At 37.0% G+C, this 16,293-nt stretch overlaps 1 long non-coding RNA gene, 1 other non-coding gene and 1 pseudogene across 2 annotated transcripts in view; 2 read left to right on the top strand and 1 right to left on the bottom strand.

The window, feature by feature from the left end:
* The first annotated feature begins 362 nt into the window (after nt 1–362).
* The window catches only part of LOC105292850, a 26,172-nt gene continuing 10,241 nt past the window's right edge, over nt 363–16,293 (top strand). The window contains exon 1 of the long non-coding RNA XR_895938.2: nt 363–1,427. This is a non-coding gene — a long non-coding RNA (uncharacterized LOC105292850). The remainder of the gene's footprint in view (nt 1,428–16,293) is intronic.
* LOC111740545 lies at nt 6,604–6,722 on the bottom strand. The gene has a single exon (XR_002780643.1). It is a non-coding gene; the product is annotated as a 5S ribosomal RNA (ribosomal RNA).
* Nucleotides 15,881–15,997, top strand: LOC111740568 (annotated as a pseudogene).

Raw genomic sequence — 16,293 nt, 5'->3', positions numbered from 1 at the left:
CCTTTTTAGATTGATTCCTGGAAAGCCTTTTGTGAAAACTCAACCTGAGTAGCATCCCCACCACACCCTACCCTTACTTTTGTTTTTTTCCCACAACATTAATTTATCTGACGTCACAGCATACATTAATTGCTTATTATCTGCCTCCTTCTGGATATAAGCTTCATGAGGGCGAGGACTTCGTTTTGTTCACTTTTGTAATCCTAGCACCTAGAAAAATACCCGGCACGTAGTCAATGTCCAGATAATCATTGTGGAGTGAGTGAATTAATTGATATTAAACGATAGAAGACCACTAGTTTTATTATTTTTTTTTTTAAAGAGCACATTAGTTTTTTACTTTAAATAATAAGCTGTGCAGTTAAAAGGAAAATTATACTATAAGCCATATGGTGGGAAACATCAGTCCCCCACCCTGCCTGGTCATGGAACTTTCCCTCCCAGGCCTCAACTCTCGGCAGCCATTTTCAATGCTTTTGGCTGTTTCTTTGGTGTTTACTTCCATATTTTAAAATGCTGTTTGTTTTTCAATTTTAGGTATTCTCTCTTGGCTTCCTACTGTGGAAGATGAGTCCGCTTTAGGATTTTTATGCCACCTTGAACTTCCTCTCCATTTATCTCCCATGTAGTTATGTCACGCTTTTGGTTAAATCAGTGTTTGTCGTTTACTTTATTATCACTTTGCAAATACGTCCACCAGTGAACCTTGCTATGTACTATGATTGTAACTCTTAGAGTTAAAATTTTTTCTTTCTTTTTGTTTTTTTGCTTAGTTTCCTATTTGTCTCTAATTTTTTTCTAGAGCCTGTCGTCCCATTATTTTCAAATACATCGAGTAATTGATCCATTTTTTTTTTAATTGGAAAAATCAGAGGGCTTTGTGTCCTTTGGCTCCCCACTTCTGCTGCATGGCGTTGGCTTGAGATCTCACTGCATCGGGATGCTGCGATTTTCCCCCGCCTTTTTCCTGTGTTAGAGCCCATGGTCTCTGGATCCATGCCTTCCTCTTTCTCCATCGACACCTTTGTTTTGGTAACTTTTAAGAAAGTGTCTGAGGAGGTGAACTTTTTGAGATTGTCTGTATTGCTGAAATTATCTTTTTTTCTATCCTGACACCTGGTTGATAATTTGGCTGGTCTGAGTAGAGAATTCCAAGGTGAAATAATTTTCACTGAAAATTTAAGAGATTACACTGTAATTTTCTAGCTTCAAGTGGTTGTTGAAAAGTCATGCTCTACAGTCTTCATCCTTCACATGTAACCTGTCCCCATTAAGACCTTTTCTTTGTCGTCAGTATATTTGCTGTGTCCCTGATCTTGTACACTTCTTGTGCAGGTCTTACTTCATTTCTTGTGTGTGGAACTTCGTGGGCCCTTTCGACCAGCACTGTCCATATTAGATGAGAAGAGAGAAGATCTAGCGTAGAGGTCAGCACATTGTTTTCTTTAAAGCGCTAGGTGGTGTTTAGGCTTTGTGGGCTATACAGTTTTTGTTACTGCTACTCAGCTTTGCTTTCATAGCACGAAAGCAGCCAGAGGCGGCGTGGACTCTGGTTCCCTTACCCCTGATCTGTGCCCAGGTGGAAGGATTACTTTGCTTTCCTAGGAGTAGGGAGAGTTTTATCTACAGAGAGGGGAGAGCAGGCAGAATGCGTTGACAGAGACAGGATGGTGGTGGCTTGAGGAAGTTCTCATCCAAGGTTTTCTGTTTACCTTAGTGAATAGGAAGCAAGATCATTAGCTGAGTAGGGAAGAATGGGAGTGTGGTATTGGAGGTTTAAGAAGAGGGGAAAATAGGACATAATCATCTATCCAAGAGTGGAAAAGTCTGTAGAATAGAGAAATACAGTGTGATTGCTCACCAGGCGGTGTTGGGGCTCACTCAAGGTAGATGGTTCTGAATTCACTATTCCTGACTTTAATAAGAGTTATCTGTGACCTTATCATTAAATAAATCTTACTCTAGTTTTTTAATTTAAATCAGATATGGTTATTTTAGTAATCTAAGCAATATTTTCATACATAAGTAATATGTATGTTTGTTTATTTTTATATACCTAAACTTAGCCTATATATCTGCTCATTTCTACAGAAATGTCAAAAGAAAGTACTATAATTTTTTCCCAAATGCAAACTTTGATTTAGAAACCATTCATTTCTTTATTCACTAAAAAAAGATCACAGAGCATTTTCTCTGTGCCAGGAATAATTCTTGGTGCTCGGTATACAGCAATAACAGATAAAAATATTACCTTTAAATATGTTTATATTTCAACTAACTAATATATAAATAAGTAAATTATACACACAAATAGACATTAATAAGAAAGGAACATTGTGCAGAAAAGAGAAAACATAGTGGATATTATTAATTATGTTTTTCAGCTTTATCGAAGTATCATTGACAAAATTGTAAGATATTTAAAGTGAACAATGTGGTGATATAACGCATTTACATTGCGAAAGATTCCCCCCATTGAGTTAATTAACACACTCATCACCTCACATATTTACTTTTTTTTGTGAGAACATTTAAGTTCTATTTTCTTAGCAAATTTCTCTTATACAATATAGTGTTCATTGTCAACTATAATTACATTATACATTGTCTTCAGACCTTGTTCATCTCATAACTGAAAATTTATACCTTTTTACAGACCTCTCCCTATTTCCCCTACCTTACTATATGTTTTTGATAGATAACTGTAAAATATTAAGAAATACTTTCTAGTCTTATTTTTGTATGAGTTTTTAAAAATATTCTAAATATTGATTTTATCAAGTGTTTTTTTCCTGTAGCCATAGAGATGATCATATGTCTTTTCTGCATTAATCTGCTAATAGGATGTATTGCATTAATAGATTATCTCCTGTTTGCATTTTTGGGTCCAACCCTACTTAGCAGTGTTGCATTCCCTTTTTTCTTCCCACACCGCAGAACTCGATTTGCCATTGTCTTACAGTTTTTTAAAATCTACATTTATCAGTAGATAAATTTATCAAGGGTTTATATGTACATATTTTGCTGGCTTCATAAAATAAGCAGTGAAGCTTTCCCTTTCCCCCCCTGTTTTCTGAAATAGTTTTGTAACATGCTCCTTCAAGCAACTGTAGATATAATATGAAAGATGAAAAATAAAGTTTCTAGAAGAAAACAGAAAAATACCTACATGACCCTATGGTAGGCAAAGATTTGTTTTCAGTAGGACACAAAAAGTAACAACCAGAAAAGGCTGATAAATTGTTCTTCATTAAAGAACTTCTCTAGTATCAGAGGATACTATTAAGAGAGTGAAAAGGTAAGTGACACACTAGAAAAAGTGCCTGCAGTACTTAAATCTGACAGAGGACTTGTATCCATAGTATGTAAAATGTATGAGTAAAAAAAAAAAATACAGGCACCCCAATTTTAAAGCAATTGAGCAAAAGACAGGAATAGCCATTTACCTGTGTTTATTTCTAATATTTTTATGACTTAAATGTTTTTCATCTTTAATTCATCCTATTTATTTTAATAAGATCTGTCTTTTGTCTTTTTATCCAAATGGCTGGCCAACTGTCATAAAGTTAAATGCCACTGATGGTGTTTTGAACAAGGAATAATATACTCAGAAGTGCTTGCTTGAGAAACATTAATTTTGGTTAGGTCTTGTCTAAAAATTATCAGTTATATTTTTAATTGAATATAGAAGCCTATAGTTTAATTTACATTGAAAGGAATGTGACTATCAAAACTATGATTTCGTGTTGCCTTAAATTTCTAATAGCGGATCCAAGTCTTCTTGGAATCAGTCAAATAATTTACCAAGTTAAATTTAAAATTAGTTTTTTGTGTGTGTCATAGGCAGTGGTTTTAATCCTGTGCTTGAAGTTTGGATGAATCTGGGCAAGTTACTTAATTTCTTTAAAATTCAGCTTCCCTTATTTGTGAAATAGGCATAAGAGTGTCCTCTCCTAGGATCATTGTAAAGATAAATGAGAAAGTGTAAGCAAAGTGCTTAGCTGAAGTAGATCTTCACTCTGTCTCAGGACCTTGAAGAGCAAGTGTAATCACAGCCTACCTTCTCTTGTATCTGTGGTTGCTCTAGAAGTCTAGGGTTACTGGAGTAAATTAGTCTTTAGACCACTAGGTTCCCAGGATTTGACCAGAACATTCCTGGCCTTCTGGAATTAGTTTGCATGACAAATCTGTATATTTTCTGTTGCTGCTTTTAAGATGCTTTTCTCTGAATGTGCTGAAATCTTTATAGAGTTTAGGGTTTCGTAGGTGGGGATTAGTGTGTGTTTGATTGACGTAACTTTTATTCTGTAAGTTGTCGTTAGGGTAACCTCTGTTGCTTTTCTTCCACAGTTGTGATTTGCTGGTATATTTTTTGTCGGCTTGTGTAGTTTCAACCCTATCTCTGAAAGCTGGGGTGTCAGGGATACATCTAAAAGAGAAACACTTTGAGGGTATCTTATGGATTAGAAACTGCTTCTGACTTGCTCGTTTTGTCAACCGTTTTTTTGACTGTTTTCTGTGAGCATAGTATTGGTGAATGTTATCATAGAAATGTAAGTCTTAGTCATTTACATCTTGGTAAGAGATGAAATAGTATGAAACGATCGTAAATAACATAAGGCCGTATGCAGCTCTGTGTCAGGTTGAAGTGCACTTCACAGGAGAGGGGGCTTGGTGAGGGCAGGAGTGGTCCTTAAGGAACGTATTTCGTTCAGGTGGAAAGAACATGTACCTGTTGGAGAACAGTGACTGAAAATAAAGCAACAGGAATGAGTCTTTTTGGCGTGCTCTGGGTCGAAAGGTCGACTGGATGGGGCGAAAAATACAGTTGCATTTGGTAAGGTGGGACTAGTTATTCAGCCTCTAGAAATGAAGCAGATTAGAATTAAAATGATGAGTACATATACTGTTGCTAACTTTTAGCTTCTCACTGTTTCTTCTCTTCTTGAGGCTGTAGATTTAAAATTTGTATGTGAAGATGGAAGAAAATCCAAACAGTTTAGAACGTGTCTTCTTTAAAAAGAACTAAAAGACTTCTAGTTAAAGATGGATTAGGTAATCTTCCCAACAGAAAGGCTTAAAACAACATTGATAGGAAATTAGCTTTAATAAGTTTTGGTTACGTTTTCTTTTCTGTCTCTCTTACTTGGTCTTAGCTAATTATGTAGCAGAAAGTTTTAAATTCAAAGTCTTCCTCTGTCATTAAGGTGTAGGATAGAACTCATCTGCAATAAGGTTTTTAAAGATCTCACTTCAGGGCTTTGAACTTGGGAACTAGTACTGCTGTCGAAGCCTTCTGTGCGCTGCACTTGTTTATCAAAACAGTGTGGGCAACTCTGAATTGGCTGTAGAAACAATGTCAACACCTCTAGACCCCTCATCTGCCTCAGTCCAGTTGGCCCAACGGACATAGCTATAGGAATGGATAGGGTTATTGATGTTGACTACTTCCGTCTCTGAGCAGAATTGAAAATGACAGGTGACAGTAGATTTTCCTTCTCTTGTGGCAGGATTGTCAACATAGTAGGGAAGCTTTCGATTTAGCAGTAGCTGGACCTGTGACCCATGTCTTACTTGTGCAACACTATAAATTACGTGACCTCCTTAATAATCAGAATTTGTATTTGTAACTGTGTAATTATTATTACTAAATAGATTAGAAACATTGACAGGACTTTCAAGCCCCAGGTTAGTGGTGACTTGGCTGACTCGGTGTTTTCGATATGCGTTTTATAATTCCGATCTGCCCACAGCTCCTTTGAAGGAAATCTACTTTTCCTACAGCACTTTGCGGAAGAACTCTCAATAGCTATGTGTTTTCGTTTGTTTTACCATGTAGAACTATATTGCAGCTGTTTGGTCCAGGAGTTGCATTTGACCTAAGGGCTGCTAATTTGTAAGCCAGCTAACAACCTAGGATTGTCTAGTGGGGAAAATTATAGCCATTTATAGGAAGCATGGCATTAATTTGCCATTGAGCCATGGGAGTGAGTTGAAGCTGGAAGAATACATTAGTTTAGAGGCCTGTCAAACTGAAGTTGAAGAGACTGGAAAGTAAGTCCAGTGTAAGCAGAGGCTATGAATTACAGAAATGATAAAGGAGATGAGGAAACCAGTTGGTAGCTAGCAAAGAGTTGAGCATCCGTACCCAGAGAAGCACAGAATTCCAAGAGAGAAACCATGTGGTCTGAGAGAGGCACAGAGCATGAGATTGAGAATTCTGGTTTCTGGTTCTGTAAATACTCTTTTTCCATTACTCTGGTATTTTAGTATCGTCTGCCCTTCTTGAGACCACATCTAGTTTTTTCCCAGGAAAGAGTATAAGCTTTGGTGTTAGACTTTTGCCAGTAGAATTCTGGCTTTTGTCTTTTCCTAGCTGTGTGACCTTGGGCAGGTTGTTTAACTTCTTTGTCTCATTCCTCATCTGTAAAACGCGTGTCATAAATAATACCTTTCCTCTTAAGATTGATGCGAGGATTAAATGAGATGACGTGCAAAGCTTCTATTTTTATTTATTTATTTTTTTAGGTGAGGCAACCCTTGGTTGACCTCACAGGTTGCAAGGACCTTGTCAGCTTACAATCCCTTATTTTTTATTTTTTACGCCTACAGCACCTGGTCTTCCTAGGTGGTCTCCCATCCAAGTACTAACCAGGCCCAACCCTGCTTAGCTTCTGAGATCAGACGGGATCGGGCTTGTTCAGGGTGGCATGGCTGTAGACTACATGCAAAGCTTTTAGAACAATGAGGAGCACATAACAGATGTTCAGTAAATAGTGCTAGCAATTTGAAGAAATTTCTTGCAACTAAAAGAGCCTGAAGAGTTAATTTGCTAGCAGATTTACTTAGAGCAGTGCAACCCAGTGTGGGCTGGGTAAGCAAGATTATTTTAGGTAACGAGTAGAGAATTTAAAAATACTGCCTCATTCACTGTGAATAATGGGTCTTGCTATTTATTAATCATTTAATAGATGATTGGTGCTCTTCTAATCATTTTACCTATATTAACTCATTGGATAGTCAGGATAACCTGGTGATGTAGGTACTGTTGTTATCTTCATCTTAAAGAGGTAAAAAAAGAGACAGGGAAGCTATCTATCTTGCCTAAGTTTATACAACACGTAAGAGGCAGAACTACGGACCCAGGTGGTATAGTTGTAGAGTTTAAATTTTTAAATATCTATTTCATTTTCAGTTCTAATTTTCCTTTTTAAGTGAAGCCAAGGAGAAGGTCTCAGTTTTTTGGTATTATTCCTTTTACACTTTTGTGATGCTTCTGTCCCATTTTAGCAAAGAGGTAGCATACCTCAGGTACAGAGACTTAGGCAGGCAAAATATGATACGAGGTAGTATACCATTGTAAGATTCTTATCTGTATGTGAAGTGGTATATTACTTGAAAGTAGACCATGGTAAGTTAAAAGAGGTATACGATAATTCCTAAAGTAATCCTGTTTTTGAAAGGATTACAGCTAATAAGCCAACAAAAGAAAGAAAGTGGAATCAGAAGATATAATCATCTAATTCAAAAGAAGGCATAAAAAGACGGGGGGAAAGAACATGAGGCAGATAGCAACAAATAGCAAGATAATAAACCTAACCATATCAAAAATCACATCAAATGTAAGTGGTCTGCACACACTAATTAAAAGGCAGAGATTGTCAGATTGTATAAAAAAGCAAGACCCAGCTGTATCCTTGCTTATAAGAAGCTTACGTTAAAGATAGCAATAGTGTAAAAGGATGGAAAAGGAACTAGTCAAAAGAGAAATGGAGTAGCTATATTAATATCAGATAATCTTTGCTCTGGACTTCATTCAGAGCAAAGATTATCTTCAAGGATAAAGGATGTTATTACATAATAAAGAGGTCAGTTAAGAGGACAAAACAGTTTTAAACATGTGTGCCCCTAATAACAGAATTTCAAAAATACATACAACAAAAACTGATAGAACTCTAAGGAGAAACAGTCAAATCCTCAGTTTTAGTTGGAGATTTCAGTACCCTTGTCTGAGCATTGAAAATCACAAAGACATAGTGGACTTGAGCCATACCGTCAACCAGTTTGACCTAATTAATGTTTATAGACTATTCCATCTAACAACAGCAGAATATTCTTCTCTGTTCTTAAGTGCATACAGAACGGTTTCTATGATGGACCATCATCTGGGCTATAAAACAAGTCTCAGTAATTTAAAAGGATTAAAAAAACCTATGTTCTCTGATAACAATGGTATTAGAAATTATTATCAGGAAACTGGGAAATTTACTAATAGTTGGAAACGAAATAGCACAATTCTAAATAACCTATGGGTCAAAGAAGAGATCAAAAGGAAATTAGCAAGCATTTCATACTGAATGAAAATGAAAACAACATATCAGAATTTGTGAGATGCCACTAAAGCAGAACTTAGGGGAGAATTTGTAGCCCTGAATGCCTGCCTGTATTAGAAAAGAAAAAAAGGTCTTGAATTACTGACCTCTGCTTCCACCATAAGAAATTAGAAAAAGAGGAAATTAAACTAAAGTAATTAGAGGAAGGGAAATAGCAAAGATCGATGCAGAAGTCAATGTATAAAACAAAAATAATAGACAAAATCAACGAAACCAAACAATGGTTCTTTGGGAAGATCAATAAAATTGATAAAGTTCTAACCAGACTGGTTAATATCAGGAATGACAGAGGTGGCATCAGTAAAGATTCTACAGATAATAAAAGGATAACAGGAGAATATTATGAGCAACTTTATACCTATAAATTTTACAACAGAGATGAAATAGACAAATTCTTCAAAAGATACACTCTACCAAACTTCACTCAGGAAGAAACAGAACCTGAATAGCCCTGTATCTATTAAAGAAATCGAATTTATTTCAAGAGTAAATTATACCAGTTCTGCAGAAACACTTTCAGAAAATTATAGAGGTGGGAATAGTTATTAACTTAATTTGCGAGGCCAGCATTACCCTTACATTCAAATTAGACAAAGACATGAGAAAAGAAGATTGCACAGAATTATCCCACATGAGCACATGTGCAAAAATTCTACACAAATTATAGCAAATCGACTGCAACAGTTTATTTAAAAAATAATGCATCATGACCAGTTGGGGTTTATTCCAGGAATGCAAGGTTAGTGGAACATTTAAAAAGCCATCGATATAATTTACTTTTGTTAACCAACTAAGAAGGAGAAACCGTATGATCATCTCAATAAATGCAAAAAGAGAAAAGCGTTTGACAGCCTTATCCCTATTTCACATAATATCTCTGAGCAAATTAGGATTGGAAAAGAACTTCCAACTCAGTAAAGGACACCTCTGAAAAACTTACGGATAATGTAGTTTTAATAGCAGAAGACCAAATACTTTCTCCCTAAGATCAGGAATAAGACAAGGTCATCTACTCTCACCACTTCTGTTCCAAAGTGTGCTGGAGGTTCTACCCAATGTAGACAAACAAGAAACAGAAAGAAAAGGCATCTAAAATGGAGAAGTGAAAGTGACCCCACCTTCTTTTTTTTTTTTTTTTTGCAAATGACATGACTATAGAAAATCTGATGGAACATTTGAAAGAAGCTACTAGAACTAAGAAGTGAGTTTAGTAGAGTTGCGGGGTACAGGATCAACATATAAATATTAGTGTACTTCTTTAGCAATGAACAGTGAGAAATCGAAATTTAGTAAAACCAACACTATTGACAGTACCAGCACGTATGAAATACCGAAAACTACATAGCATTGCTGAACAAAATTAACAGGTAAGTGAGAAAGAAGTATTCTTTGTTCATGGATTGGAAGACTCGTTGCTAAGGTGACATTTCTCCCGAAATTGACCTGTTTATTCAGCACAATCCTAATCCAAATTTTAACAGGCTTTTTTTTTTTTTGTAGAAATTGGCAAGCTGATTTTAAAATTCCTGTAGAAATGAAAAAGACCTACAATAGCAAAACAACTTTGAAAAAGAACAACAAAGTTGGAGAGCTAATACTACCTAATCTCATAATTCATTATAAAACTAATCAAAACAAGGTAGTTTTGGTGTAAAGATAAATAGATCAATGGAAAGAGTCCAGAAATAAGTCAATAATATGTGGACACTTGAATTTTAACAAAGCACGAAGGCAATTCAGTGAAGAAAGGTTAGTCTGTTCAGCAAATGTTGGCACAGTTGGATATTCGCACACAAGCAAATGGACTTGAGTCTACATCTTGTACTGTATACAAGAAATGAATCATAGACCTCAATGTCAAACCTAAAATTACACAACTTTTAGACAGAAACAGGTGGAAATCTTTGTGATCCTAAGTTAGGCAAGTATTTTTTAGGAATGATGCCAACACACAGTTCATAAAATAACACATCGATTAAGTGCAATTCATCAGATTAGAAATGTATGTTCTTTGAAGGATGTTGTTCAGAGAACGCAGAGACAAGCTGCAGGGTGGGAGAAAATATTTACAGATCAAATATCTAAGGATTTATATCGAGAATATATAAAACTCAAAAATATTTGTATGACAAATATAATATTAGTCATTAGTGAAGTGAAACTTAAAATTACAGTGAGCTACCATACACACCTGTTAATTAGAATGGCTAAAATCAGAAAGACTGACCTCACCAGCTGTTGGCCAGGGTGTGAAAGAGCTGGAACTCTCTATTTTGCTGTTGAGACTGAAAAATGGTGCAGACACTTTAGGAAGCAGTTTGGTTGTTTCTTAAAATGTTAAATATAGACCCACCAGCTGTTTCACACCTAGCTATTTCCTGAACAGAAAACACTTGTATACTGATATTCACAGCAACTTTATTTGTAATGACCACTAAAACCCAAATGCCCATCAGTAGAGAAATGGATAAACAAATTATGATATGCCCATGCTACTTGGGAGTAAAGAGGCATGAACTGTTGATACAGCAGCATGGATGACTCTCAGAATAAACATGCTGGATGAAGGAAGCCAAGTACTTTGAGAACGACAGGGTATATGTTCACTATCTCAACTGGAGGTTTTTTCACGGATGTATACCATATATTTTGAATATGTTCTGTTATTGCATGCCACACATTTAAGTAACGCTGGTTTTAAAAAGCGCTGCAGTAGATATGAATTGACAAAAGACTCGTGAAAACCTGCTTACATAATATGCATCATTACTACACTATTCATATAATTACTTTAAATATACGCAAAGCAGAAAAAGTCGATTGAAATCTTTTTCTTAGAAATCATCAAGAACTTTAATTCATTTGGAGCAGTGGTTCTAAACCCAGGCGATTTTGCCCCCACTGGGGGCATTTGGCAGTATCTGGAGACTTTTGGCTGCCAAAACTGTCAATGGCATCTAGTGAATAGAGTCCACAGATACTACTGAACAGTCTGCAGTGCATAGCAAAGTCCCGCTCAGCAAAGAATTATCCAATCCCAAGTGGCAGTAGTGCCAAGGTTGAGAAGCCCTGATTCAGCGTATCTAAAATCGGTTTATCTGCTTATTCTATGAATCCTGTATTGAACATGTTATTGACACAACAGGTTGCTAAACAAAAACCTTTGAAGAAAATTGTGTCTTAGGCTTTTGGGAATGGATGATGTATTTATGAGACTTTTATTTTTGAAATAGTTCTTTTTGTATAGCCACCTGGAGTTGATCTATTTAGATATGTTGGCAGTATTTGTTTTCATGTCATTTGAAAAAAGTTAAAACATCACTACCACCATACACATAATTTCCCAACCTAGTCTCATAGAGGCCACCAGTGGAGCTTAATTTTAATCGATGAGCTAAAATTTCGTTTTTGTTCCTTTTTGAAATAATTAGTACCTATTTGATATCTGAAATTTAGGTTTAAGATTCATTAATTTAAAATGCCTCCCTAGCTGCCTTTTGGCCAGGGTTCCACAAGTAGGCCCAAACTCTTATTCCCAGAGCAGATACTTCAGTGATTTTACATGCTGACACTTGGATCTTAGTATTTTCTTCTTTTTCCATTTTAAAAGAGAACCTGGGAGAGAGAAGATAGGTTTTAGTGGAAGAATGAGGGAGAAGAACCAGGATTTAGATTAGATTGAGAACATTGATCCTTAGTATGTTGCTTGTGATGAGTGGTATTTTTCCAAATAGATTAATAGTTGGAATTTTGTATGTTCAGTTTGATAAGCAACAGTTTGCAGCTACTACAAATGTATCTACAGCTGCTCCCAGGGCGCCGATGTTCCACAGCTGAATTGGTCCACGTACATTACATTCCTCTGCGTGCTACTGCCATCTCTTGTAATAAAAGAATGCTTTCTGAAGTAGAATCTGTCTCGGTTTTTGCTCTAAGACCAGGAGTTGGCAAACTTTCTGGAAAGGCCAAGTTAGTAAATATTTAAGGCTTTGTTTTGCAAGCCATAAAGCCTCTGTCATGTGAAAGTAACCATAAGTAACTTGTAAATGAATGTGTGGCTGGGTTCCAGTAAAACCTAATTTACAAAAACGGCTGTATTCTGCTTGTGTGCCAACTCCTGTTCTGGACCATCAGCATTTCCTCTTTGGGACGTTTGGCATTTTCTGATTGGTTTCCCACTGGTGGCTGGTTGCAGGTGGAGGAAAGTGGGACCCTTTCACTCGCAGCTGCTCTGCTGGATTAATGGCTTGTACTGATAGTGGTATGGAATGAGGGACGTGAACTTCAAATGGGAAGTAGGATGAGAAGGCATGCTCAGTCCCAAAAGCCCACAATCAGAATGCAGATGGTCGATAAATCATAGCAAGTTTACCTTTGAAAAGTCTCTGGCATTAGGTTTTTAAAAATGTACCTCTCTCTTGGCTGGTATAGGGCAGTAACCTTCTTAGTGCTCTCTTTGCTTTTAAGGTTCTCTCTCTTATCCGTCAACTGCCATACATGGTACCAGTTACCTTTCTAAAAAGCTTACGGCACACATTCCTGCTTGTGATTATACCGTGACAATAATGGTTCTTAACCACTTTTTATTCCCGCATCCCTTTGAAGATCATTTGATAGCTGTGATCCAGGAAAATTTTTTTGTGTGTTCATTATACAACTTTCATAGTTTTGGGGAGCTGAGCAGTTCATGACTCTAGGGCTTAATGCATGGTCTCTTAGTTTAGAAATCTTGATTTGGGGAGTAACGCGCATGTTTCTTCTTACGCTGTTGTACGTGCTTCGTGATCTGGCTCCAGTCTGTCCCCTTTGCACTTTATCGCCCATGTGTGCACGTTCGCCCGCCCGCCCTCCCTCCCTCCTGCTTTTTCTGCAAAGAAATAACATCCACCTGTCATGCCAATTTCTTCCATTCTTCTGTCTTTGTAAGTATTATTTCTTGCCAGGAATGTCCTTACCATTTCCCCTCCATCTGTCCAGTTTCTACTTGTTAAGACTCATCTCAAATATCAGATCTCTGTGAAGACTTTTCTGACATTTCCTCTTTGGCAGACTTAAACGAATAAGAAGGAATTGTAGCAAATGAGACATGTCGGTAGGGAAGCCTTCCTTATGGGGGGCTGGGTTGGGCAGAAGGATAAGAGGAGGAATCTTCTAGGAAAGATTTCTTTGCTCCTGAGAGATATCCCTCTTTTTAACCTCTCTGAGCCTCAGTTTCCTAAGTTGAATGTGATATTTATCTGAGAGGACTGTTAAGATAAATGATGAACAGTGTTTCAGTCTCTACAGCACCTCAGTATTTATACAGGAAATTCTCTCCTTCTGGTCACTGGGTGGCCCCAGGACCTTATGCAAGAGTAAACATCTTGAAAGACCCATTTATTAAGAACATCTTGGTTCTTAATAAAATGTTCTAATGGAAAACTAGCTTGTAAATTTACTAAAACAAGGTTTCTTGAAATCCTTCTGCCAGAATTATTTTAAGACGTGTGTGTGTGTAAGCTACAAGTCACTTTGCCAATATTTATGTTGTCATGGGCATTGTCACTTTTAAAAGGCCAGTGGGATCTTCACTGTTAGAGTACATGATGCTTTTTTGGCTAGTCAGTTGCTGATAGAATAGATCTCTGTCTTTCACAAATTAACACCTGTGGTATTTGCTATTCCATGAATGACTTGGAGGGCATATGACATGATGATTTGTAATTTTGTTGAGCACAGATTTGATCCCAGTAGGTACATCTTTATGTAATTTGTTATTCTCTACTTTTGTGTGTAATAACTGCTGCCAGCACAGTTTATGCCACTAGAGCCAACTCCTAGTGCTGGTGACCAAAGAGAAGCAAAAAGCTATAGAGCTAGGAAGAGGAATTTTGGATAAATTAAAGAGTGAAATGTAAGATTCCTTTGTGACTGAAATTCATGATGTAAATCAGTCTACACAGCAATTTGTATGACGGTGTAAGTAAATATAAATTCTTTCAGTATTTTAGAATCATGAAAAGGTCTGTAGAAGTGAAAAAATTAGTTACACTTTAATGTGTTATATGCCACAGCAGTAGACTCAAATTTGGGGATTTCCACAACGTTTTGCGACAGATCCCTCATCGGTTGTACTTGAAGTCATCACATAGGTATTCATTTGTTGAGACTTCTGAATTCAGTAGGAATGAATTATATGGTCTCAGTGTGCGTGTGTCCTTCTGAATGAAACTTGTAAAACCATATCATTTCATAGTCCATTTATAGGGACTCTGCCTTTTCATTACCTACAGGTTAATGTACAGGCTTTTCTTTTTCCTGTGACAGACATTACCCTTTCTTTATATCTCCTTCTCCAGACTCAGTTCCTCGTGCTTCCCTTCTCTTTAATTTGTTTGCCCTCTGATTATCCTACACTCAACCATTGGCACGCCCCTGAATGCCAGTGAGAAAGGATTTTATTCCTGGCCCTTGTGCACGCTCTTTCCTTTGTCATCTTGTTCACCTAATGAACTTCTCTTAGAAGTGAAGAGGGAGAGAAACTAGATATTTCACCCCCTGCCACAGCATTTAAACATTTAATTAAGGGTTGGTAGGGAGCGGGTAATTTGGCATTGTGGAAAGCACTGAGGATTAGCAAACAGAAGACTTGCATCGAAGACCTACCTCTGCCATTAACTGGTTGTGCGAGCTTCGCCAGACCACACGACCTCTCATCGGATTGTGGTCTTCTTGCTTCCCCCACTTTCTTTTTCTTTACTTCCATTTTCCTGCCCTCCCCTTCTTTCATTCTTGTACGTTTGAAAGATTACGACAATTTTCCATTACTTTGTAAATTGCTACAGCCATGATTCTCCATGGGGAGTGGGGTATGGGGCATGCTCTGGGGGCAGATATTAAAATAAGGGAAGTCTGGGGGATTTGAAATGTACCCCAAGTTGAGATTTCCAAAGTACCTACCACCTTATTAAATAATATTCATCCGTACTATTCTTTGTATGAGCATGAGGCAGAAGTATTTGTGGAATCTATGTAGCTTAGTTCCAAAAGGCCGTTCATGAGACCATTTTGACTCCAGAGGCAAATGACACTAAACAAGTGACCACTAACTCCACCTGTTGGTGGGAAGAGTAGTACTTTTTATTGGATGTATAGTTTTTTTAGTTCCTACGAAATTTTACAAGTTGAAGGTTTTTAAGTTGGTGAGCTTCTGTATAAATCAGAGAATTTACAGGGTTCCCCCTTTGCTTTTTTATTTTGAAATAATTTCAGACTAACAGGGAAGTTACAAGATAGTAAAGGGAACTCCTGTGTACCTCTACACATTTTCACAAGTTTTTAACATTTTGTCTCATTTGCTTTATCATCACTTACCTGTGTCTGTCTGTCTCTCTCTTTCTGTCCCATACATATACATGCTGAGAGTTGAGATGAGTTTGTATGCCTCATACCCCTTTACTTCTTAATACTTAAACTGTATTTCTTTAGAACAAAATTATTCTTTTATGGCCTATGGCACGCCACCCTGAACGTGCCCGGTCTCGTCTGATCTCGGAAGCTAACAGAGTTGGGCCTGGTTAGTACTTGGATGGGAGACCACCTAGGAAGACCAGGTGCTGTAGGCGTTAAAAAAAAAAAAAATATTCTTTTATGTAACCGCAATACAGTTATCAAATTCAGGAAACTGATGCGGTTCTTTAATATACAGTCTGTATTTCAATTACGTGAGTTGTTCCAATAAAATCTTCTATCACATTGACTACCCTCTATTGTGGAAACTTTAGTTGTCACGTCTCTTGAGTTTCCTTTAACTTGTAATACCTTTCCGTGTGCCTCATCATAACATTGGCATTTTTAAAAGAATGCATTTAAAAAAGGTTCCTCAGGTTAGGTCTGTCCATTTCCTGGAGATCAGATTCCG

This window comes from Pteropus vampyrus, unplaced genomic scaffold (assembly GCF_000151845.1).
Source record: "Pteropus vampyrus isolate Shadow unplaced genomic scaffold, Pvam_2.0 Scaffold65, whole genome shotgun sequence".
In the NCBI taxonomy this organism is placed as follows: Eukaryota; Metazoa; Chordata; class Mammalia; order Chiroptera; family Pteropodidae; genus Pteropus; species Pteropus vampyrus.
This window is presented reverse-complemented; position numbering and strand designations above follow the sequence as displayed.